The sequence below is a fragment of the Bubalus bubalis genome, chromosome 20 (assembly GCF_019923935.1).
Source record: "Bubalus bubalis isolate 160015118507 breed Murrah chromosome 20, NDDB_SH_1, whole genome shotgun sequence".
NCBI lineage: Eukaryota > Metazoa > Chordata > Mammalia > Artiodactyla > Bovidae > Bubalus > Bubalus bubalis.
This window is the reverse complement of record NC_059176.1, coordinates 37,300,840-37,326,656: the sequence shown is the minus strand read 5'-3', so window position 1 is coordinate 37,326,656 and position 25,817 is coordinate 37,300,840. Positions and strand designations below refer to the sequence as shown.

The window sequence follows — 25,817 nt, the reverse complement described above, 5'->3', positions numbered from 1 at the left end:
TGCCAGGCCCTGTGCTGGGATCCAGGCTGCAGGCCTGCTGTCCCCCTGCCCTGAATCAGGAGACAACTGTCCCACTCCCACTTCCTAGTCCCCCACCCCCACCAGGGGTCCAGGGCTGGGGCTTCTCTAGGCTCTGAGTGCAACCCCCCACCCTTCCAACCCCAACCCTAACCCCATTACCACCCCCTTCCTGGTTTTTGCTCACACTATTCCTAACCAGCCATACCCTCTCTACATTCCTCCTTGTCCCACCTCCTTCCCCAAATTCTCCTCAACACTAAGCTCCAGCCTCTTCCAGGAAGCCCTCCCTGACTTCTCCAACCCTTATGTCCTTCCCTTTCTCGGACTCCCAGCATTTCTCCTCAGTCCCACTAACTTCACGCTGCTACCCAAAAGCAGGAACCATGTCACCTACTCGTTTTGGGGCCACCAAGCCCAGTACCACTGAGTACTCAGGAAGGATGAGATCATTAAATGATTCAGAGAGAAGGGGATAGAAGTCTCCCACTGATGAAGTAGACACCTCTGTGAAGAGCCATCATTATGCCCATTGTGCTGATGGAGAAACTGAGGTTAAGAGAAGAGAAGCACTTACCCAAGCAGCAGGGCTGGGATGTGAACCAGCCCCAGCAAATGGTGCTGTTAAGACACAGTCCAGGGAATTCCCTGGCAGCCCAGTGGTTAGGATGCTGTGCTTTCACTTGGGGTTCGATTTCTGCCTGATCAGGGAAATTAGATCCCACAAGCAGCGTGGCTTGGACAAAAAAAAACACAGTCCACAAATCCACATTCCACTGACATGACCCGCAAGCCCTGCAGTTCACACACGCTACCTCGTGTGACCCTCCGCTCCACTGGAACCTGTGCCACCTGGAGGCACAGTTATGGCTAGGCACAGATAGCCCGAGAGGTGGGGTCACTTCTCAAGGCCACACACACAGCCGCAGCTCTGGAGCTCGAATCCAAAGCCTCTCAGTTCCCAACCTGGTCAGAGTGCCTGACCCTGACTCCTGTGACACGGTCTGTAGACGAGCCTGCCCACCGTGGTGCCCTCCCTCCCCAGGCTGTGGGTGGCCCTGCCTGTCCCCAGCCTGCACATTGCCTGCTCCCAATTATCGGCCGAAACCCGGCACTCCGGGGAGCACCCACACGGTCAGCTGGCCTTCTGGAGAGGCCTGGCTCTCACGGTTCCGGGTGTTGACACAGACAGCCTCGCTGCGATGGCTCCCGAAAAGTAGGACACGTAGGGGGAGGGCAGGGAAGCAGGTGTGGGTAGAAACCCTCCCACCACCCTCCTCACCGCCTGGACTGAGGGCCCACCAGGGAAGGGTCTCCTCGAATGACCCTGACAACTCCCGGAGGCAGACCCTGTGGGGCCTGGAGCAAAAGGCCTGGACTGGCCCACTGAGGGGAGAGGCTTGCCCCATGTCTCCTCCAGCTCGTCTTAGCTCAGTCACCTGGAGAGCCCCGGGGGGCCATGGGAAGAGAAGCCTCTTTTAGCAAAAACCCCTCTCTGCATCTAGGGGTCACTTCACTACTCCCTTATCTGTAAGTGGGGCTCAGGTAATAGAGGCTTTCACATTCCAGACACTCGGGGAGGCTAGGTTGGCTTATCTTGGCAGGATCCGAGGAGGCAGCTCTCCTGGGCCACCCAGCAGACTCTCAGCTCCAAGCAGGACAGACCCAGTCTCCCAGGAAATCGGCCAGGTAGCACCGAGCCCAGAGGCCAGGCTGGAAGGCAGGTGGACACGCCCACCCAACAGCTATAAAACCACACCCAGCATGTCACCAGGGAGCCTAGGGTCTCAGAAGCCAAGAGGTACTGCCCTCTATGCAGACTATGTGCTCCTGAGCACAAGCTCAGGCCATGTTCACGGTTACAAACTGTCATCACCGCATCCCAGCCTCCTCCCAGTTCCATCCTGGCCTGAGAGACAATGACAGAGGGTTCCCATAGAAGGCACCAGGATGTAGGGTTCAGGCTGGAGCCAGAAGGGCTTAAAGGCTAAAGGGTGGAAGTTAAGACAGTTCCCTGCTCTTTGCCCTTCCCATGCCAACCTCCCCCTCCCCCGACTGTTGAGCAGGAAGGAGGTGCAGCCCACCCCATCACACACAGCCATCATTCTCAAGGCTGTGGGCGCCCATCTTCAGTGTCCCCCACTCTCTTGTCTGCAGCTCAGGCTCCATTCTGTCTCTCTCCAAGCCCAGCTCAAGCACTTTTATTATTCAGAAGAGCCTCTTGATTGAAAAGGCCTCTGAGGCATCTCACAAATAAGAATCCTTTAATTGGGAAGTTGTTAACTTCTCAAAGAAGAATTTTAATTTTGCTTCCCCACCACCTCCTCTCCCCTGAAACCTATGAAAACTATGGACTAGAAACAAAGACAGACAAAGCCAAACACCCCAGGGCACCCCATCCCCAACAGTGCCAGCATCCAAGGCGGCAGAGACAGAAGTGGCAGCTGCCCCTTGCCAGTTTGCACAGACACCACAGACCCCCACCTAAGAAGTATGAAGGCCTGTGGGAAGGCCTCGGACCTTTCCCTTTGGGCGTGCCTGCTCCATCCCCCACTCACCACCCACACAAAGGGTGGCAGATGGCTGAGGGGTTCAAGGATGACAGGGCACCCAGACGGAGGGGTGGACCACGTCTATTGGCTTCCCAGAGCCTGACTCTTGATGCACATCTCCCCACCACCCTCTCTTTTATCCTCCGTCACACTGTACTACAGCAGACGACTACAATTAACTGAGCATTTACTATGTGCCAGACGTTGCTCTAAGCTCTTACGTGTACCAACCAACTTAATCTACACAAAGTCAATGCTGTTACATTCCACGTTTACTGAGGAAGAGACTGAGGCCCGGAGAGTGTAAGTAAATAGCCTGAATTTGCATCATTAGTGAGAGGCAGAGCCGGGACTGGATTCCAGGCAATCTGACCCCAGAGTGGGCATAATCCAATGGGCCACCTTCATCCGCCGGCCCCCCTCCATGGCCTGTGCGCTCCTCAAGGATCAGGGCCATGACCAGCTCAACTCTGGGTCCCCTACCAAACAGCCCCAAACAGCCGCACTTAGGAAATGTCTGCGATGTGAATGATGAAAAGGAACAAAAGGAGTGGTTAAGAATCCGCCCTTCAGCTATGCCCATGCGCAGAAACTAGAGAGGAGCCTGGAAGCTGCAAGCAAAGATTATCCCAGGAGCCACACCCATGGGTCATCTGCCCAGCATGTGAGCATTACTGGGTGAACACACGTGCACAGGGAGGGGCAGGCTGGGAGGGGCCACCTGATGGGCCCAGAGGTCAGGGAGGCTTTCTGGAAGAGACACCTACCCCCGGCCTCCTTCCATGGCTCTCCAAAGTCATGGGTCACCTCCCACTCTCCCCCTAGGTAGGGGCAGAAGGGAGGCCTGTGTGACCAGTAGCACTGATTCAGGAGTCAGTAAGTGTCCAGAGCGGGGGTGTGTGCCTCTCCTGCAAGGAGACTGGGCAGAGCTGGCCACAGAGAGAGAGGCTTGATTTAAATGCCATCAACCCCACCAGGAAGTGAGAAGTCAAGGGCTATGGGCATCTGGGACCCCCAACTTCACCTGCCCTTCCCCTACCCCATCAACCCACCCCCTCCCCTCAGACCACAGGAGCGCTGGAGGAACAGGTGGGAGGAGGCAGGAGACAGCAAAGAAAGACCTGGGCTCCCTCCAGGGTTTGGCTGAGTCAAGTCTCAACTCCTCAGCAGGCCTCAAAGGCTTCCGGTGACCAGCCTGCACCGCCCCCCCATCCACCTCCTGGGCACCTCATTCCACAAATACTCCAAAGTCTCCACCTCTATACCTCTGCTTAGCCTGGGCCCTCCCCCTCTTCTCCCAAATCTTTTCCACCCATCACAGCTCCACATACATCATCTTGTTCACGCAGCATTATTTATGACACACCAAGGAAAACAATCAAACCCCACCACAGAGAATTGGTTAAACACGCAACGGCACACACAGGCTGGAACATTACGCTGCCATTAAAAATCACATTCCAGAGTGGTATTTAATGGTGGGGAAATTATCTTGGCATAGTATTAAATGCAAAAGGCAAGTTAGAAAACAGTAAGTACAGTTTGATCCCAATTATGATATAAATACATATTTTGTAAAAGACTGACGGGCAAAACACCCAAGTGCTCACATTTTCTATGGAGAACACACAGGCTTCTTTATTTATCGGAAAAATAGAACATTTTAAATGAATCCTACAGCCTTCGAGGCTCAGCTCGGGCACCCCTCCTCCAGGGCCCTCCAGCCCCCCAGCTGAGAAGGCGGCCTCCACTCTGCGTTAGTTCCCCGACTCCCTGCACACTGAGCTTCCCGTGCTCACGCTGTTGCCTGAGCAGTTGGGGGGGCAGTGGGGGGTGGTGGAGGGGGCTGCAGTGCTCCCCCCACCACGAGGGTAGGGGCAGGGCCCAGCCACCACCTCCCTGCCGCCCCTGCCCCCAGCCCTCCCATCACCCCAGGCTGCCTTGCAGAGAATCCTGACCACCTGCTCTCTCCCCATCTCCCAGCAGCAATTACAGGTTAAACTGGAGGGCTAATTAGCTGCTCATTCCACCCAGGGCTGACTGATTAGCAGGAATATCTTGATGGAGGTAACTGGACTCCAAAACGAGGAGGGCCCGGGAAGGAGATCCTGCCGTCTGCTCCCTGTCAAACCCTGCAGCTTCCTGAAGGGGAGGACGGCGTCGGCTGAGCCTCAGCCATATCACAACTGTTCACCCAACCCTTCAGGAGAAGGGGCCGCTAGGTCTCCTTCCTCTGAAAAACTGGGTTAACGTTCCAGCCCAACCTACTGCCCCAGCCCTCCACCAGCATGCCTTCTGTTTAGCAGACCTTCTCATGGGTCACGGAGGCCTGTCAAGAACAAAGCATTAGCCCAGAAAAAGAGTGGAAGTCACTTGTTCAAGGTCACAGGCAAGTCTAGCGAGGCAACAACCCAGGTCCCCCCCCTCCCCCCACATCAACACCCTCTTCGGGACTTGCTGTGGCTTTTCCACATTCCCTCATATGGGACCAGAGTGGGGGGGCCTGTCACCTCCCACGTGCTGGGTGTCCTGCTCCTCATGATAGAGTCCAAGAGGCCATCTGCTCTGCTCGCACAGACAGCCAAGGTCACCTGGCTGCCAGTGCCTGTCACACGCACACACCTGGGGCTGAGCCTCTCCTGCCTTGAAGGTGTCAGGACTCACACATTTACTCTGGCTCGGAGCCCCGTGAAATTCCCCACGTCGGAGCCAGTGCCAGCCTCCTGACAGTTCCCTGGACCCTGACTGTCTCAGTCCACACGTTCCCACTCCTGCCTGACCTGCAGTCATGCACACGTCTGGTCAACAGTGTGACAGGACCAAGGACAGAGCCCTTCAGCTCACCACGAGAGACCTCCCACGCCACATGGGAACCCGACAGCCAGCGCGTCCAGGAAACCGTGTCGCTCAGAAGAATGCCCCAGGCTTCTGAGCTGGCTGCCGGTGCCCTGCCACAGCCGGGACTAGTGGGACGCCCATGGCCACAGCAGCCCTCCTGGACTTGAGTTCAGGCCGAGGTGGGAGATGGGAACCCCCCGCGATGGCCTCCCCACAGCCTCTTCCTCAGGGACACCACATCCACCCCCCATGGCCCACCCGCACCTCCCAGGCCCAGAGCAGCGTCTTACCTCAGGTCAGGTGGGCTTCTAGGGAGTGTAACTGGGAGGGGGCCTGGCGATCTCTCTCTTTGCCTGTGGGCTCGGGGGCCTCAGGGCCTGTGAGGGCAGGAGGCTGCGGGAGAAAAAGTCAAACCATCAATCAGCCAGAGCGGGGGCAGCACGGGACGGTTCTGGGGGGCAGTGGGGGGCCACGCACACAGAGGGTCTGATCCCACTAGGCTGGGCAATTAACACTCATACATCTCACACCCAGACTCTCTCTCCCTCTTGTTGACACACTCACATACACACTCGCATGTGTTCTCACTCCTTTGCACACTTGTGCTTATATACACACACACACGTTTTCACCTGTACATATTGCACTTAGTCTCTGACACACTTACATATCACTGGCACTTACACCCACACGCACTCCCGCTCACTGGCACTCACATACCCGCACAGGCCACCAGCTCTGGCAGTGGGGCTCTGGGAGTGGCGGGGTTCCTGGCAGCAGGCAGAGAGGCGGGTGTCTGCATATGCCTCCCCTACCCACCGGCTCTGTGACCTGGGGAAAGTCAAGTCTCTGAGCCTCACTCCTCTCATCCATAAAATGGGGATACCGTCTCTCCAGCCAGGGCTGCTGGGAAGATAAAAGGAGACAAGAGATGCACGAGCTGGGCCATGTAGGTGCCCAGCCGGTATCAGGGACTGCCTTCCTTCCCAGCCTGGCTTCAGGAGGCAGGCCCAGGTTGGTCCCTGAGAGCGGGTGCTGCAGAGCCCCAGGGGTGCCTCTCCGTGGGCCTGAGCCCCAGCTTCCTGGTTCCCAAGGATGCCCTCTCCCTCCCTTCCTTCCCCTGCCTCTCCCGGTTTACTCCTTCACCAAACATTATCCCAGGGCAGCTCGGGTCCCAGTCCCCACACCCTCCATCAGTGGGGACGACACTAGGGAGTCGTATCCTCTTGGTGAGGCCCCAAGACACAGGCCTGGGGCTGCAAGTCCAAGGAGAAAGGTCGGCTCCCAGCTCTCTCAGTCACTGCCTGCGTGGCCCTGGGTCCAGCTCCCTCCCAGCCTCAGTTTCCTCAACCTCTCAGTTGTTGTTCAGTCACTAAGACATATCCGACTCTGTGACCCCATGAACTGCAGCACGCCAGGCCTCCCTGTCCCTCACTATCTCCCGGAGTTTGCCCGAGTTCATGTCCATTGAATCAGTGATGCTCTCTAACCATCTCATCCTCTAAGAAAAAGACCCAAGTCCCTTTCTGAGCTATTGCCAAGAGGTTCCAATCCAATCAGTGTTTCTCAAAGTGTGGGACACGTGCCACAGGGGTGCATAAGGGGATTCTAGGTGGTATGCAAACAACTTTATTTTCATAGGTGTTTATTTTTCCAATGACAAGCATATCACAGCTGTGATTTTATGGATGTGTGGCGTGGGGAGCACTGGGTAATCCACCTTCAAATGTGAGTCAACACAAAGACAAGGACTAAGACAATGCAAGCGCGGGTGGCGCCCAGAGGCGGCTATACCTGCAATGCTGACAGGGACGCGCGGACGGCCAGCACGTCACAGGGCCTGGCTGCCCGCAGCCCTCATGAGGGTCAGCAGTTCCCTTCTTCTCTGGCGGGCCAGGCCAGCCTCCCCTTGTCCTCTTAATTCCCCCTATGGCACCGTACAACACAGGCCTGGACCCCCGGGGGACTCACAAGGCCTTCCTGACAGGATGGATGGAAGCGTGGATGAATGCAACTCGGAGGTGGTTATCATAACGTGAGCAGAAGATGGCAAAGGCCTCTGAGTCCCTTCCAAAGTCAACATTCCATCAAGCCTAAGATGCAAAAGTGGAATTCCTAGCTACATGGTAGGTGAATATGGAGGAACCCTCTAGAGGCAACTCTTCTTGTTTCCTGGGCTGCAAACTTCTCCAAGGAGGAGGCGGAGAAATGGGCACTGAGCAGGTTCCAGGGTCCACCTGGGCTTTCCCATCCTGACAACAGAACCACGGCAGTGTGAACCCAGTAAGAGAGGGCCTGCCTAGCGCCACAGGTCACCAGCCCCAAATTACACTCCCTGCTGCCAGCAGATCCCAAGGGTGCCTCCCAGTGGCTGCTGACCCTGGAGGACAGGACCAGACAGAGGGATGCTAGCCCGGCTCAGAGGGGTGGCCAGAGTCTGGGCCATTCCTCAGGCCTGGGTCCTCCAAGCCAGGCCTATCCAGGCAGGGTACCCTGCGTGGCTGCCCAAGCTGGCTCCCAGTAGATTGGCACAAGTCAGCAAGGCCCAGGCCAGCCCAGGCAGCCCCGTCCCGGGCAGGCCTCCAGACCACCTGGCTGGCAGCCCTGAGTCCAGCTCCACCTGAGCTGGCAGGGCAAACCATGCCCACAGCTCTGCTCCGAGTACCCAGCTGCCACGTTCCACGATAATGAATGGGCCTCCCGCTCCCTTCTCCCCAAACCTTCCGGAAGCTCCCACTCTCCTCGGTGGCATCACAAGGAGTTGCTATGGAAATGGGACCACAGGCAGAGTGTGACAATGATTTGGGGCAGGGGAGGACATGCAGGGGGAGCCGGAAGCTCTGCTGGACATGGGGGGGGGGGGGGGGGGCTGCCTGTGTGCCAAGTCCTAGAAAGAACGTGAGATCCCAGCTGCAGGCCTCAGAGCCACGGAGGGTAATGGGGACTATGGCAGAGGTTGGGGGGGGTGGGTGCTTCTGACCTGCCCACCTGGCTCCTTGGCCCTTCAGTGGAGCCTGGGGAGCCCTGGAAATCAGATGCCTGTGTGTCCAACAAAACTAACATATGCCCTGAGGAACATGAGCGTTTCATGGAAACAGCTACTTTGGGGGGACTAGAACCCAATAAGTGCTCAGCAAACACTGTGATCAAAGAGAATGATACTGGTGTGTGTATATGCACATATGTGTGTGTGTGTAAGAGAGAGACAGAGACATGTGGCTGTACTGGTCAACCCAGTCACAGAATCACAGAGTTTGAAAGGCCCACACCCATTGTACAGATAGGAGACTGAGGCCCAGTGAAGGCCAGGGTCAACCCAGCAATTCAGCCAAAATGTTAGGCCCAGAACTCAGGTCTCCTCTTCCCCAGACCTAAACCCTCTACCCAATATCCCTGGGTTTTCTTTCATTCATTCATTCTGTTTTTGCTGAGCAGTTACTCTGTGCTTGGTGACTGGGATATAGAGATGTGAAGGATATTACCTGCGCCTGCCAGAAGCTCAGAGAGGAAACAAGCTGCCATGGTCAGAGGGAGGCGGGTGGGACAGAGGTTCAAGGGACTGCAGGAGCCCAGGGAAGGTTATGATGGGGGTTTGAGTTACATGCTTCCGAGCCAGGCATCAAAGAGACCTCGGGCTGTGCCCAGCTTGTCTCCCAACTGCTCCCTCAGTGCAAGCCCCTTACAGCTCCCACACAGCGGCCTCCTGTGTGGGACAGTAGCGAGCCCACCTGGGGCCCTCACCTCCAGGAGGTCATTAGCACATCCAATCCCCAGAAATGAGCAACCATGAGAAAAGCACATTATTACACAGGAGGAGTTCAAAGAAAGCTGGTGCCCTGACTGCCCTCCTCCTGCCCCAGGCTCAGCCTCCTCTTGCATTGTCCACTCTTTCCTTGTTCATTCTTGCTTTCCTGGGCACCTTGCATGAGCTGGGCATAACTCTGGGCCTGGGTGGAGCAGAGCACAAGTGAGCCCTAGACACCAGCCACCACACTCGTAGATTTCAAGTCCCCATCTGTCAGCACACGCAGATTCTCTACTGCAGGGGGGTTTTGGGAGGGGGTAGTACTGAGAGGGCAAGAGGGGACACCTTCTAGAGTTTGGCTTGAAAGACCCATCAACTTTGCTGTATCCCCCATGGGCCACGCCTCCCAGCAGCTGGTACACACTCCCATGACCAATTCCAAACAGGTGGAAACTGAGACCCTGAGAGGTGACCAGGTGGACCCCGGTCGCTCAGTGCTGAGGAGGAAGGACATGGCAAGACAGAGGACAGTGAGGACAGAAGGGAGGGGCCAGGGCTGGGGCTGTGGGAAGGGAGGAAGGAGGAGATATCTGGGAAGGCCTCCTGGTGGAGGAGGGATGGGGCTTAGCTCAGAGCCTGCCCTCGGCCTCCCAACAGGAAAAGACTTTCTCCAAGAGAGAGAAATGCACCAGGGGTTGTCCTGCCAGCCCATGTGACAGGGGGTGGGCTGGCAGGTAGAGGATGAGAGGGGCACGTTCCTTAACAGCCATCATCCTGTCCCAACCCACTGAGGGCTGCCCCAGTGCCATCTCACATCCCAATTCCCTCTGCTCAGTGGGGAACCAGCTGGGGAAGGGAAAACAGTAGAGACATAGAAATGGGGTGGGGGCAGACACCCAAAGAAATGGAGGTCTAAAGAAAGAGCAACTGTGACCCCAATGCCAGAGGGCAGAGGGGAGACAGAGAGATGAAATGCATGGGCAGAAGGGGCCATCCCTCCCTTCCCCAGAGCCAGAGCTCCAGCTGCCAGGAGGAGCCTATAAACCAGGGCTTTGCAAAGACATCTCAGCAATAAAATTCTTATTTGAAATGAAATCTTATGCAGTGGGGGAAGCCTTCTATGCCAGACATTAAATCCAGAAGCCATAAAGTGAAAAATTTGATAAATCCAACTACATAAACATGTAAAAACATCTGTACAGCAAACACACTATAAACCAAGTTAAAAGGCAGTGGGAGAAAATACCACTAATATACAAAGAGCCCCTACAAATCAATAAGAAAAAGGACAAAAGAAGAGGGAAATTGGCAGTGAATTAGAAACCCACAGAGGAAGAACTAAAATTGGCCAATAAACATATGAAAAGATGTTCTATCTCACTAGCAATCAGGGAAATGCAAATGAAAACGACATGATATCATTTTTTTGCCCATCAGACTGGGAAAAATTAAAATGATTGATAACAACCAGTGCTGGCAAGGATGTGGAGAAATGAGCACTCATGGACCAGCAAAGGGAGGAGGATTTGGCTCAACCTTTGTAAGGGTAATTTGGAAAGACTGAATAACATTTTAAAACCCACACACCCTACAACCTAGAAATCTCACTTCTAGGAGCTTCTCCTACAGAATTGATAGCATAGGCACTCATATATAAATATTCAAGGATGCTCATAGCAGCATTGCTGCTGAGAGTAAGAAAGAAATGGCCTAAATGTTTATCAGTAAGGGAATGTTTAAACAAAACACAGCACATCCATACTATGGAACACTCCGCAGCCACGCAGCCATTTGACAGAAGGAGGAACATCTATGTATAACAATATGAAAAAAAATCAAGCTGTACAATGCTATTTCAGAATGAGCCCATTTTTATAAATAGCAGATTGTTCGTTTATGCCCCAAGAGGCTGGAAGACAATATGCAGACAGTACAGGGATCACTTCTTAGCAGGGGCACAGGGGGGCTTTCACAGTCTCCATTGCCTACAAATGTGTCGTTGAATTTTCAATAGAGTTCACTTAATCCTTTCAATCCTGCTAAGACTCCAGTATAAAAGGCAGACCTGAGCAGACTGGCTGTGGTTGAAAGGGGAGGGGCCTACGTAGCCCCACCCCCAGACCTCTGGTGTGGGGTGGGAGTAGGGCTACCTAGGACCAGTTTGAGGACCTCAGCTGGAGAATGTGAAGCCCATACCTCCACTGCCCCAAACCAAGGCCCATGGGGAGCCCTCCCTGGCCAGATGGCACTCACTGGCAGCAAAGCTGTTTGCAATGAGGCCTCTGTGGCCACTGGGTGTCTCCAACCTGGACTGATTTCTCTGGGATGCAGTCACAGTCCATAGCTGTGCAGGAGGGGTCGAGGGGCCCTTGTGCCCAGGTCCCCCCACCCCCTCAAGCCCTCTGCTGAGGACACAGCTCTGAGGCCAGCCTGGGGTAGGGTCCAGCATCTCTGCCCAGGGCAAGGGGGCCCAACAAGCAGTACAGACAGGTCGTGCTAAAGCCAAGGCCACTGGCTCCTCAGCAGGGCAGTGGCCCTCATGGGCTGGGATGGGAGTTTCCCCTAGGTGACCAGAAAGCCCTGGAACATCATGAGCTTGAGAACCCTAGTCTAAGACTCAGGGGCGTCCAGGGAGTGAGGACAAGGTGGGAGGGGCCTTTGCAGGTCCAGCCCTGGGCTCTCACAGGGCTCTTGTGCTAGGGAAGGAGGGAGGGAACAAAGAGAAGACAAAGCAACAGGGAAGCTGTGGTGCTTCTCTCTGTGCGGAGAGAGGCTGGGCGAGCCCGCGCTGCAAGCAGAGGGCTCTGGTGTGTGCCCGTGTGTGGTGCTCAGAGAGGGGCTTGTGTGGGTCTGCAGAGGAGAACTATGGACAGGGTGTTGTGTATCGTCATGTCTATATCTAGAGTCAGTGAGTATGTGTGTGTGTGTGTTAGGGTGTAAGGACAGCCAGCAGGCTTGTAGAAAGGCTCGGGCGAGGGCGGGGAGTGAAAAGTGAAAGTGTTAGTCACTCAGTTGTGTCCGACTCTTTGTGACCCCATGGACTGTATGTAGCCCACCAGGCTCCTCTGTCCATGGGATTCTCCAGGCAAGAATCCTGGAGTGGGTTGCCATTTCCTTCTCCAGGGGATATTTCTGACCCAGGGATTGAACCCGGATCTCCTGCCTTGCAGGCAGACTCTTTACCGACTGAGCCACGAGGGAAGATGGAGAGGCCAGGAGCAGGTGGCAAATTCCGGAAACCCATCTCCAACTGGCCCTCAGCCTGAAATGCCTCCCAATACTATCCTCCCCATGATCTTGTTGGCTTAAAGCTCAACATTCAGAAAACGAAGATCATGGCATCCGGTCCCATCACTTCATGGGAAATAGATGGGAAAACAGTGGAAACAGTGGCAGACTTTATTTTTTGGGGCTCCAAAATCACTGCAGATGGTGACTGCAGCCATGAAATTAAAAGACGCTTACTCCTTGGAAGGAAAGTTATGACCAACCTAGATAGCATATTCAAAAGCAGAGACTACTTTGCCAACAAAGGTCCATCTAGTCAAGGCTATGGTTTTTCCAGTGGTCATGTATGGATGTGAGAGTTGGACTGTGAAGAAGGCTGAGTGCCGAAGAATTGATGCTTTTGAAGTGTGGTGTTGGAGAAGACTCTTGAGAGTCCCTTGGACTGCAAGGAGATCCAACCAGTCCATTCTGAAGGAGATCAGTCCTGGGATTTCTTTGGAAGGAATGATGCTAAAGCTGAAACTCCAGTACTTTGGCCACCTCGTGCGAAGAGTTGACTCATTGGAAAAGACTTTGATGCTGGGAGGGATTGGGGGCAGGAGAAGAAGGGGACAACAGAGGATGAGATGGCTGGATGGCATCACTGACTCGATGGACGTGAGTCTGAGTGAACTCCGGGAGTTGGTGATGGACAGGGAGGCCTGGCGTGCTGCAATTCATGGGGTCGCAAAGAGTCAGACACGACTGAGCGACTGAACTGAACTGAACTATCCTCCCCTCCAGTCAGAGGAGATGTCAAGGACCAAAGTTTGTGGGAAGAATGAGAGGGTTATCACAAAGCTTAGCCCCCAGGCAGGCACAGGGTGGAGACTCAGATACCTGGCCTCCCATCCTAAGGCAACACTACGGGTCACATTAACCATGTCCCCTGGAATCGATGACAGCAGAGATTCTCAGCAGAGTCCCCAGAGAAGGGGAATTTAGGAGGTCTGTGAGCACAGAAACTGCACGAAACTCTATGTGAGTTTATGCATGTGGTGTGGGGCGGGAGAGCATGTCTGTTTCAGGTCTGGGGCCATGGCTTTCATCAGATTCCCCAAGGGACCCACAGACCAAAAAGACTCAGGACCATCAAGCAGGAAGGGAGCAAGGCTGGGCCCCTGAAGGACAGAGGTCTCAGGGGCTCAGTGTCCACCTGTTCATTCATGGCTGGCAGGGCAGCACGATTTGGAGGGCAGGGGCTAGGGCAGGTTCTGCAGCTCTAGGCCCCAAGCAGGACACTGCCCCCCTCCAAGAGTCCCAGGGTGTAGATGCTGGTTCGAGCAGGGATGAGAGTTGTCCAAGATGAGCAAGGCTGCCCTGGCAGGAGGGGAGCACAGGCTGATGGGGACAGAGATCAGGGTGAGCAAGTGGTGACCCTGAGCCTTACTCTCAGACTCTCTGGGCCTCTGTGTACCCATCTTACCCCCCAGGCTACACAAGGTAGACCCTGGGAGTCCATTCTGAGCACATGAAAGGAAGGCCCAGGCCATGCAAAGGTAAGGCTCGGGCTTAGCACTGAGTGTGCTATGCCATGCTATGTCACTTCAGCTGTGTCTGACTCTATGCGACCCTATGTACTGTAGCCATCCAGGCTCCTCTATCCATGGGATCCTCCAGGCAAGAATACTGGAGTGGGTCGCCATGCCCTCCTCCAGGGGATCTTCCTGACCCAGGGACTGAACCCATGTCTCATGTCTCCTGCATTGGCAGGCAGGTTCTTTACCACTAGCACCCCCTGGGAAGCAGCACTGAGTGTACACTCCTGCATTTGGGAGTCTTCCCACCTGTTGTTGGCCTGAGCCCCTCTTCCCTCCTGGGATAGGGGGCAGGCTGGCCTGGCCGCCCCACACTGCTAACTAGGTCTGCAGAGCCCAAGCCCTTCTTGGGTGTCACCACCTCCCACATGACAGCGACTCCAGAAAGGAGAGGAATAAGAGGTTTCACTGCAGTCCTTGACTGGAGTCAAGGGAACCTAGGGGCTGCACAGAAGCCCTGAGCAGGGCTGGCAGGCCAGGGCATATGAGCTCAGGGGAGCCCCCTGAACTGTCTCTGATCCCTCCAGGGTCCTCTGTCAGCCTGACATGGGGAAACTGAGGCACAGAGTGAGCCCTCTGCCCTGGGTCACACAGGGAGTTGGTGGCAGATCAGGGCCAGGATCCCAGGCCTCCCGCCCCTGGCTGTGTTTACTTTGGGCACAAATGCAGCTCACCCTACTCAGGGGACTCAGTGCCCATCTCAGCACCCCTACCTGCCAGAAAGAGGCAGCTGGCACTGGGGACCCAACACACTGAGTCACATGCAGGCCTGCAGGGCCTCTGGATCCAGACACCCCGAGTCTCTGTTTCCTCCTCTCTAAAACAGAGGTCCAGGACTTCCCTGGTGGTCCACTGATTAAGGATCTGCCTGCCAATGTCAGAGACACCAGTTTCATCCCTTTTTCTGGGAAGATTCCACATGCCACAGGGCAACTAAGCCCATGCGCCACAACTACTGAAGCCCGAGCTCTAGAGCCCACAAACCACAAGAGAAGCACCACAATGAGAAGCCTAGAGAAAGCCCACATGCAGCAATGAAGACCCAGTACAGCCAAAAATAAATAAATGAATAACATAAAGCAGCTATTATTTTAAAAATAAACAAAAATAAGACAGGTGCAAAAACTCCTGTTGTGAGGATCAGCAGAACAACAGGATGCTTAGAGCATCACAGGAGCCCTTTCCACCGCCCCCACCCCCAGGTCTGGGCCTCAGTTTCCCCACTTCTAAATGGGAAGCTTGCTCTGAGTGATTTCCCAGGCTCTCGAGCCTCTGAAACTCCTGGGAAACTTTCCTGGGTGCCCAGCCCATGCCAGTATCTGTGGGGAGACAGGCAGAAGCAGAGACTAGAGCCTGCCCTCGTGGAGTTCCCTGCAAGCTAGGGAGTGACAAGTGTGGCTGCGGAACAGAGGCTACTCAGCAGAACTGGGTGTGAAAGCAGCCACAGCCAGGCTCCCGAGCGCACAGCCACACTGCCACACTCTCCACCTCGCCCCATCGCTTCATCCCCAGCCTGTCCCACTCATTACCTGCCTGGCCCCTTTAGGCACTAGGTTTATACCCTTGCTCCAGGGGCCATGAGAACCTTGAATATTGAAAACTCAGTATGAGGCCTGGCAGTGACAAAGGAAGGCTTCCTAGAGGAGACAGGACAAAGAGGGTCAAGTTCTCACAGCGTGCGTGTGTTCTCAGTCACTTCAGTCGTGTCCGACTCTTAGCGACCCCGTGGACTGTAGCCTGCCAGGTTCTCTGTCCATGAGGATTCTCCAGGCAAGAATACTGGAGTGGGTTGCCATGCCCTCTTGGGAATCTTCTTGACCCAGGGATCGAACCTGTGTCTCTTGTGCCTCTTGCACTACAGGCGGATTCTTTACCGCTGAGCCACCAGAGAAGCCTGGTTCTCACAGCAGGCCTCGAATATCCAGATGAGGAATCCAGACCCTAGGAGCCACTGGAAGTTTCATACAGGTCCCCTTGGCCTGAGCAGAGATGCTGGATCCCACCCCAGGCTGGCCTCAGAGCTGGGACCCCTGCAAGGGACTCAAGGGGGTGGGGGGAACCTGGGCACAAGGTGCCCACTGCCCCTCCTCCACAGCCATGGACTATAACTCCATCCCAGAGAAATCAGTCCTCGTCTGAGAAGCCCAGCGGCCACCGAGGCCTCATTGCCATCAGTGAGTGCCGTCTGGCCAGGGAGGGCTCCCCAACAGATTAAGAGCAGTGCCAGCCCCGACTCATTCATATTCCGGTCTGGCTGCCGGCTTCAATATGGCTGAGAGACGCGAGGGCAGAGGCAGCCCTCCGAGAATGCCCAGCGATGATTCCTCTCTGATTCCAATTTATTTTCTATCATTAATGCTTTTGAAAAGCCCCACATGCTCTGCAAACAGGGAAGGAGCATGGGGCTGGGGAGGGGAGGAGAGGAAAGGGCTGGGGGCAGAGGGGGGCATGACAGAGGTGGTACGGGCAGCAGGCCAGGGGCCCTGAGACCTAGGTTGAGATTTCCACCCTGTCTCTACCTGCCTGGAGACCTGGGGACAGACCTGGCCTCTCCCGGGCTGTGGGGAACAGCCCCCTGCTCTGCCCACCTCGGGGGACACTTTCCAAGATCTCCTGAGGGGTCAGAGGTGAGCAGGCTTTATACACTGTGAAGGGCTGTACACCTTGAGGAACCGAAAGCAAAGCAAGCCTGACTGACCGTGGCAACAGAGGCCTATGAACTGGACCCCTGCCTCCCCAGCTATACTGGCGGTCCCCAACCCAAGGGTCCAGGAAAGGCCTTGACTGCTTCTGACCAAAGCACAAGCAGAGGAGACAAGCACCAGGATTTGGACACCCCTACCCCTCACCCGACTCCCATCCCCTGCCTTTTCTGTCTCAGACTCACACTCTAGCCTCCCTTCCCCCACAGACTCACCAAGGATCAGCCTCCCAACCAGCATCCCTCCTCCCCTACTACCACCTGCGTGGAGCCTGGGGTAGGGTTGGGGGATCATTCCCACACGTCCTCTGCTCAGAACCTTCCAGAGGTCCCCATCACCTAAGCCCAAACTCCCCACGTGCATGCAAAGCTCTCCCAGGCAATTCAGGCCCCTGTGGGCAGCCCCAAGGCCTCCCTGGCCTGACCCCACCCTCAGCTCCAGCACTGACCACCCCTGGTCTTTGCACACGCTATTTCCAGTCTGAAACTCTCTCCTCCTCGGCTCCAGTTCACCTGTCAAACTCCTACCCCTTCTTCAAGATGCAGCCCAAGTTCCCCCTGTGCAACTTTTCCCAACTCCCCTGGCCGGCCCTGCTCTGTGCTTCTAAGCATGCCGTGTCCACCTTCTACGACTCAGCAATACGGTCATTATGTGTGTTTGGCAGCTCCCCTCTATTCAGTAAGCCCTGGTAGCCAGGGGCTGCGTCTGATTCATCCAGCGCATTCCTAGTGCTTGGCAAAGTTCCTGGCTCACAGAGACCCACTGATCCAGTCAGCGGTCTTAACAGAGCACCTACTGGGTGTCAGACTCTGAGCTGGGTGCTGGGGATGCAGCAGCAGAGACAGAGTTGGTCCTTGCCCTCAAGCTCTTTCAGAGGATGTGCTCAGGGAATGTCCGTTGAATGAATGAACATACTACCACCTTGTAAACAGAGAAACTGAGGCTCAGAGAGGCAAAATGCCCTGCCCGAGGGCACTTTTGCCTCCCTGCCCACATCTCTTTCTACTCTGTTTCTCCCCTAGAACCTTAGCAGCAGTGAGGAGGAATTCAAAACGTAAGATTAGAGTCAAAAAAAAAAAAAAAAGGAAGACAAGAATGTAGTGGATTTTCCCCCCTTTCTCCATAATGTAAAGAAAATTGCTTTTGCCAACTATCACAGCTTAAAAGCAATTAGAGTTTTTGGAGGGACTCTGGGCACGAGCAGAAGAGACAGACAGAGCGAGCGCCCCACGCAGAATTTCTCCAGCATTCGTTTGTACCGAGCAAAATGGGGGTAGGGGGTTTGGGGGGAAGGGGATGTGTTAAAAGCAGTAATTTCCAGCAGCAGAGATGGTGGAGATAAAATATTTACAGCCTCCAAGGGAGGGGCCTGGGAGGGCCAGAGACCACCCCCTCCGCACTCCTACTCCTCATTCTGGAGGCAGGAAAAGGGAGGATAAAGAATGGGAGACAAGGAAAGCACCTCCCCGCCACTCCTGCGCTGATGGACTCTTGAGACAAGGAGGGGAGAAGCCCCAGATGCCCCGGCTCTCTCACCACTCCCCCACCAGGCAGGACCCACAGCCACCACCCATCCCCCAGCCATCAGAGATCCACCCCTCCAATCGTCAGCCCTGGCTCTGCTCAAAATCTGGAGAACATCACCACTCCAGGCTGGCATTCGAGGCGTGCACAGTCAGGCCCCTCTCCAGGCTCATCCCCAGATGCTCCCAATGGGGCACACGGCCCTGACTGTTTTCTGAGAAGCCTCGCTCGGTCCCACCTCCAGGCTTTACCCTGAGAAGGGAGTATAAGGAGTGTGCACGCCTCCCCTCTGGGGGAGGTAAGGCAGGTCTGAGGGTGCAGACTCAGAGCAGATGACTGAGCCAAGGACACACAGCTCTAGGCTACACACCTGACTTCCAGAAATGCCTCTTCCACTGAACAGCCTCTTCCCCACCTGGACCCTTCACTTGACCCTTGGCCTCTTGCCTCCAAATACAGAGCAGCCACCAACAGCATCTTCCTGAATTCTAACTTCCTCCTTCCTAGTTGCAGCACAGACTCTCCTCGTGTTGCACACAAATGACACAGCCTCCACTAGAAGCAGATGTTCCTAGGTTTGAATGCCAACCCCTCCACTAACTGTGTGACCTTTCCATGTCCCTTGATCTCTCTAAACCTCAGTTTTCTCATCTGTTAAATGGGAACAGTAGTAGTGCAAATTTCATGGGGTTGTCTTTAGAGTTAAACGAGATAATATACGTAAAGTACCTGGCACTATGACTAGTAGGTGTGCAGTGAACTCACCTCTGCCCTACTTCAACTCAGTCCTCAAGGGTGACTCTCCAGGCCTCAAGTGGCCCATGCCCATGCACACAGGCTCCCATGCCACCTTGCCATTCCCTGATAAATGCACAGAAGGCACACACCAGCTGGGTGCAGAGGGCGGGAGGCACTGATGCGCTTTGCACACACACAGGCCTGATCCCTCCACACAGAGCCAGGGAGCCCTCGCTTTCTTGGCTTAGGAAGCATTCCTCCTTCCTAAGGACGGGGGAAGCCTCAGTTGGAACCCTGAGAACCTGCCCGGCCAGGTGGAAGGAGTGACCAGAGGCTCAGCCTTCCCTCTAGCCTGTGGCTATGGCCCAGCCCTCAGGAATCCTCACAGTCCTTCCTGACCCAGGACCCAGAGAACAGCATTTAGTGGCAAAGCCCAGAGCAGAAACCAGGACTCAAAGACTGCGAGATCCAGCAAAGCTAGGTAGTTTTGGTCTCAAATCCCAGACCCACCACTGAGTGGCCAAGTGACCTCCCTGAGCCTCAGTTTCCTCATCTGTAAAATGATGCCCATAATGGCCACTTTGCTGCGGTGAGCACTAAGCTCTTCCAGCACCCTGCCAAGGTTCCAGCACGCAGTCAGACAGCATGGGGACCTATGCTGGTTCTATCCTACCTGCCCCCCGGACTCTAGCACAGGGAGAGCAGAAGGAAGGCCTGGGGATGGGGCAACAAGGACCTGCCCTATGACCCTTGCCAGCCCACTGCCCACCCAGCAGGTGGCTAAAGGACCAGTCTACAGATGGGCCAGTGGCCACAGCCAATCCTCCCTACCCTTCTCACAGCAGAAGAGGTCCATTCCCTGCCTCACTTCATCCAGGAGAGGTTGTGACATGCCCCAGGTCCACAGCCCCCATCCAGCCACTTGGGGGAGGCTGGGTGTTTTCCTCTCCACCCCCAACTGCAGAGAATACACAGGCTTGTTGTAGGGTCTGGCCGTGCCGCAGGGCTGTGGACAAGGAATCAGAGGTGTTTTGACCTTTGTCTCTTACTCTCCTTCCAGTCACCTTCCTCCCAGGGGACTTTCCTGCTCACTGTTCCTACTTCTGTCCTCAAGAAATAAGCCCAACAGTAAGTGTGGCACAAACCAGGGTTCTCCTCATTGTGGGGGCAGAGATGGGAGCACAGGAAGACCGTCTCAGCCCTTGATGGCTGAGCCTCAGGACATCCCGCTGAAGCCTCCTCCCCAACCAGCACACCCACACTCCCCACTGGTAAATAAAAAGGTGTGTGTGTGCGTGTGTGTGTGTGTGCATGTGCGTGTACAGAAGGCAGGGCAGGTCCTAAGAACCTGGGGCCGACCCCAGGATGACTGACAGCCCTTTCCCAGCTGGGCCCACCTCTGCCCCTTTGAACCAGAGGGAGCACTGGTCTGTCTGAACCACAAGCCCTCAAGGCCCAGGAGCAGGGGATTCTGGGACTGAGAAACCAGACTCCTGACTTTTTGCCAAGGCTGTGTAATGCTCTTCTTTTTTTTAACATTTATTTTTATATATATTTATTTATTTGACAGCATCAGGTTTTAGTTGAGGCATGCAGAATCTTCTATCTTCGTTGCAGCATGCAAGGTCTTTAGTTGCAGCGGGTAGGATCTAGTTCCCTGACCAGAGATTAAACCCGGGCCCCCTGCATTGGGAGCTCCGAGTCTCAGCCACTGGACCATGCAAGTACAAAAGTGTTGTATTTGCAATGCTTCTCAATGTGACACTTGAGATGGGGTTGGCCACTCCCTGTGCCTCAGTTTCCCTATCTAAGCCTAAAAGAATGAGATCATCTCCGAGGCTGCCATCTAGTTCCAGTGTTCTCCAGTTCCATATCTGTGACCCCTGTGACCCTTACAGAATCAAGAGGTGCTCACAAGTCACCAAGGGCACTAAGGGCGGAAAAGGCATGTGTGGGTGCCAGGAGGGCAGAAGCACCCTGACCCCAAGGAGACAAGGAAGCCCGGGGAGGCCCATACCTGCCCTAGGCTGGCAGAGGACACCCGGCCTCCCTCCCCAAGGAGAAAACTGGGCCCAGGCAGGAGAGTTGGAGAAGGAAATGGCAACCCACTCCAGTGTTCTTGCCTGGAGAATCCCAGGGACGGGGGAGCCTTGTGGGCTTCCGTCTATGGGGTCGCACAGAGTCGGACACGACTGAAGCGACTTAGCAGGCGGGACAGTGAAGACAGCTCCTCCATGTGGCTAGAGGCAGCCAAAGCCCGCCCTCCTTTCTGCACCTGCCCCAGCTCACCCCTCCGTGCCTCGCTTCTCATCTCTGTTCTGAGGCTACCAAAGACTCAGCCCAGCCCAGATCTCAGGTGCAGCCCCCCACCTCCCCTACACACACCCTCAGTTCTCCCAAAGCCCCTGGCTATCCAGGCTGGGCCCCTAAGCACCGCCCCCGAACTCCAGGCAGCCCTCCCCTTGCCTTCCGTCCTGCCATCCAAAGTGGCTGGTGCGGGCAGCCCTACGCCTTGTGCCAGCAGAGGCTCCCTTGGCCCTGCATGGCCAGAGCCTGATAGCAGTCTCCTAAATTAAACAATAAACAAGAAGTTGTTTTAGATATTCCTGACGCTGCAGTTCCTGATTAATCCCTGTAGCAAACAAAAGGAAAAGAGCCCGGGCTATCCTAAAAGAGACTCACTTCCTGTTTCCAGATGGAACCTCCAGCCTGAGCCAGAGGAACCACCCTAGCAGCATCCTACCCCAGCCACCTGCCCAGCTCCAGGCCGCTTCCTGCCTCGCCTCGCCCCCACAGTCTCGGGCAATCCTGGGCTGACACCTGTAGGCAGCCTCCTAGATCCCACTCCTTCTCCCCTCCCTCTCTGCGCTGTGTGACCGTGGACAGGCCAGGCTGTCTTTCAGGCCTCAGTCTCCGCATCTGTCAAGCATCCTCACCTCTCAAGGAGAAAATGAATTATGTGACCACTTGAGGTGAGACAAGCATTTTCTTATATTTTTTGGAGATGGATGCTGAAATATTTAGGGGTGAAATGTCATGATGTCTATAATTTACTCTAAACTACTCCAGAAAGAAAAAGATAAAGCAAAATGTGGTAAAATGTCAACAACTGTTAAATCTAGGTGAGTGGGTATATGGGAGTTGCTACACTACTCCCTCTATCTTTCTGTACCTTTGAAAATGTTCCTAACAAAAAGTGGAAAAAAAACAACGCATTGGTCACATGAGCCAGAACCCCACAAATAATGCCTCCTGCTCCCGGCAGGCCTGAAAGGCAGCTAGGTCTCTTAAGTAGGTTAAACATGCCCCCTGCCATCCCCTTTATGTGGTTTCCCTAGAAATCGCTTTTGCACAAATTCCACTGAGTCCTAGCTCCACATTTAGAAGCCTGAGTACATTCAGAAGCCAGACACAGCACTTTAGTGAAGCAATTGTTTTCTTCTGACCAACCACCTTCCTCCCACCCACCACCTTTCTCCCACCCACTTCCTCCCTGCCCTTCTCCAAAATGACCCTGGATTAGAAATCTTTTCTTTTTTATATTCATTTTTATTTATTTATTTGGCTGCTCCAGGTCTTAGTTACAGCATGTGGGATCTAGTTCCCTGACCAGGGATTGAACCCCAGGCCTCCTGCATTGGGAGCTCAGAGTCTTAACCACTGGACCACCAGGGAAGCCCCCGGATTAGAGATCCTGATGCTGGCTCCATCCTCATATGACCACTACCCTCTCTGAGCCTCAGGTTGCTGCTCCCCTGCCCCACCCCCATCAACCACAAATAACGACAAGTCAGGGACTGCTTAGGCATCTCATTCAAAGGCACAGTGTTACCCCACAGAGACTGAAATCCCCACTTAACAGATGGGAAAGCTGAGACCCAGGCCAGGAGAGACTGGAAGCAGAACATGGAAGGGAGGTGAGAGTGAGTGAAAGCTCCCCTTCACCCCCTCCCTATCTCTCTACCCCAGCCCTGGCAGTGCGAATCTAAGAGAGGATCACCAGCACCTCCCTTTCTCTTGTTCCTGTTTACGAGCATCCTGGTCAGGAATAAATGACCATGATCGCAATCTCCCAGCCAGGCCCAGCTGACCCACACCAACGTTGGCCAGGCCCGCCTCCACCAATCGATAATGGAAGAGTTATCAGTACCCCAAATAATCAATTGTTAATTGCTAGATGCCATGCAATTCATCGGGGAGAGTTATGTGTGGCCAGTGACTGGGTATCACCCCCCTGGCCTGGCGGAGCCTCCCAGAGGAGAGAAGGCCTCATGCGTAGTGAGCATCTTAGCAGAAAAGCCGCCAGTAACTCGGAGCTTCTCAAAGAGATGTCCTGGGCTCAGCCGGAATCTCCAGACCCAAAGAGGAGGAGGAAGAGGCAGTGGCCACGGAGGCTCTGAGGGATGGGCCACATGCCTGGTCAGCCCATCTGGTCCCAGGTCCCTGGATCTGCCAGGTGCCCCGGATGAATAAGCCCAGTCCTTGCCACCAAGGCATTCCCAGGCCATGAGGACAGACCAACTGCCATGTATTGCAGGCCTTGCACACATTAGGCCTCACATACAGTAGGTGCACAGCAAGTGTTTGCAAAACGTAAAGTAGATACGCTGCTCTGAGTTCTGAGGAAGGAGAAGCTGCTCCCAGCTAGGGGGACCAGGAAAGTGAAAGGCAAAGTGAAGTCGCTCAGTCGTGTCCGACTCTTTGCGACCCCATGGACAGTAGCCTATCGGGCTCCTCCGTCCATGGGATTTTCCAGGCAAGAGTGCTGGAGTGGACTGCCATTTCCTTCTCCAGGGGAGTCTTCCCGACACAGGGATGGAACCCAGGTCTCCCACATTGCAGGCAGACGCTTTACCATCTGAGCCACCAGGGAAGCCCAGTGGTGGGACCAGGGGGCCAGGAGGGGTTTCTAAACACAGCATTTGGGCTGAGTGTGGAAAAGCGGGTGGGATCTATGGGCAGAGATGGAGGAAGGACTCAGGTTGGGGAGTGGTCAGTAGGGTGAACCCCTGGAGGAAGGAAAGCCACAGCGCGTGAGAAGGGGAGAATGAGTGGCATTGGGCTAGAGCCTAACTGCACAGAGGACTATGGAACGAGATGGCTGGGTGTGGGGAGAATCGGACTTTGCAAAACACTGAGGGGTCCAGACACCAGTCTGAGGAACAGGGAGCCCTTGGAGGATACTGAGTGGGAGTGTGACAACCAGCATGTGTTTGGAAGGACCGTTAAATGCCACGGAGTCCACAGTTGCTGCCAGGTTCCGCCCCACGAGGGCGGGGGCTAGTCTTACTCATCTCTGTCCCCAGAGCAGCCAGCATAGCCGGGCCCAGAGGAAGCACCCAACAAGAGAACTGCTGAGCGATCACAGGACCCGCAGATGTAGGACGGGGGATGCCTGGCCTCGCAGCTGTGGAAGATGATGTTTGTATCAAAACATGTATTTACAGTAGAGTCCCAAACACAGCGTTGGGAGGCAGGCAGGGAGGGGATTATCTTGCACTTACAAAGAGGGATGCTGAGGCTCAAAGAGGGACACACAGTGACCTGGCCAAAGCCACACAGCTGGGGGAGCCCAGTGTTCTCCGCGGAAGAGAGCCCCGAAGGCGGTGCCCTGCTTGCCTGGGCAGGGTCCAAGGGTGCCCAGGAGGTAAAGACTCCCTGCTCCACGCTCCCTGACACACACACACACCCATCCCCACCCCTACCCCACGTTGGACAGACATTTCATTGGAGAAATGCCCCAATCACTGCCTCACTGAGCATCCCCCACAGTAACCCCAGCTGGGATTGGCTATCTGTCACCATGGCAGCCTGTCCCTGCACCTGTATCAGAGACAGGGCTAGGCAGAGACTCTCTAGAATCCCCAAGCTCGGTCTAGACAGACTTCGTTGAAGACAGACCCACTTCTCCCCAGCCTCCACTCCCCCGAAGTTTGGGACACATATCAAGGCAGCAAGAGTCCTGGACCAGGAGTCCAAAGACAGGGTCAAGGCCAACTCACTGTGTGACTCTGGAGAATCGCTTGCAAGTTTCTTCATCTGTGAAATGGGACGGTGCTCTCTGCCTACTTTACAGCATGCCATGGGGACTAAATGAGGGATGGAGTATAAAAACTTACTTATAAAATTATAAATTGGGCTTCCTAGGTGGCATTACTGGTAAAGAACCTGCTGGCCAATGTAGGATATGCAGGAGACATGGGTTTGGTCCCTAGGTCAAGAAGATCCTCTGAAATGGCAACCCACTCCAGTATTCTTGCCTGGAAAATTCCATGGGCAGAGGAGCCTGGTGGGCCAACAGTCCATGGGGTCACAAAGAGTCGGACACAACCGAGCATGCACGTACCACATAAAATTATAAAGCAAATTTTTTCCTGAAAAATAAGGCTCCTCTTTACTTCAGCCTAGAGACTGAAACTCCAACAGAATTCACTTCTGTCTCCCAGCAGAGGGCAAAACACGACTGACACTTACTGAGATTCTTCAGTGTATCAAGCTAGTGCATGCTTTATATGTATTATTTCAAAGTATGCTAATGACACCCCAAGAAGGTAGGTTATCATTCTCACATAAGAGATGAGGAAACTGAGGCCAGAAAAGTGATTTGCCTGAGCCCATCCAGCTCAGAAGAGGCTGAGACAGAATTCAGACTCAGTTCCAGATGGTTCCCATGCCCAAGGCAAGCCCTTTTAATCACACCAGACTGAATTGAGGGGCCCATTTCCATACTCCAAAATCTCAAAACTACAGAATCAGTGATTAGGGTAAGGCTGCATGTCACATCTGAGCTGCGTGTCACACACATATACTCCACTCAAACCTGAGACCCCGACATCAGAGGTGCTGTGCCACCCCATGGCCTGTGGACCAGCAGGGCCAGAGGAGTGGCATGGGG

At 54.8% G+C, this 25,817-nt stretch overlaps 1 protein-coding gene across 1 annotated transcript in view; it reads right to left on the bottom strand.

Annotated features, from left to right (window-relative positions):
• The window catches only part of LINGO1 (leucine rich repeat and Ig domain containing 1), a 220,119-nt gene that overhangs the window by 188,336 nt on the left and 5,966 nt on the right, over positions 1 to 25,817 (bottom strand). Inside the window, exon 2 of the mRNA XM_044932817.2 lies at positions 5,699 to 5,801. The gene's annotated coding sequence lies outside the window, so the exon portion shown is untranslated. The remainder of the gene's footprint in view (positions 1 to 5,698; positions 5,802 to 25,817) is intronic.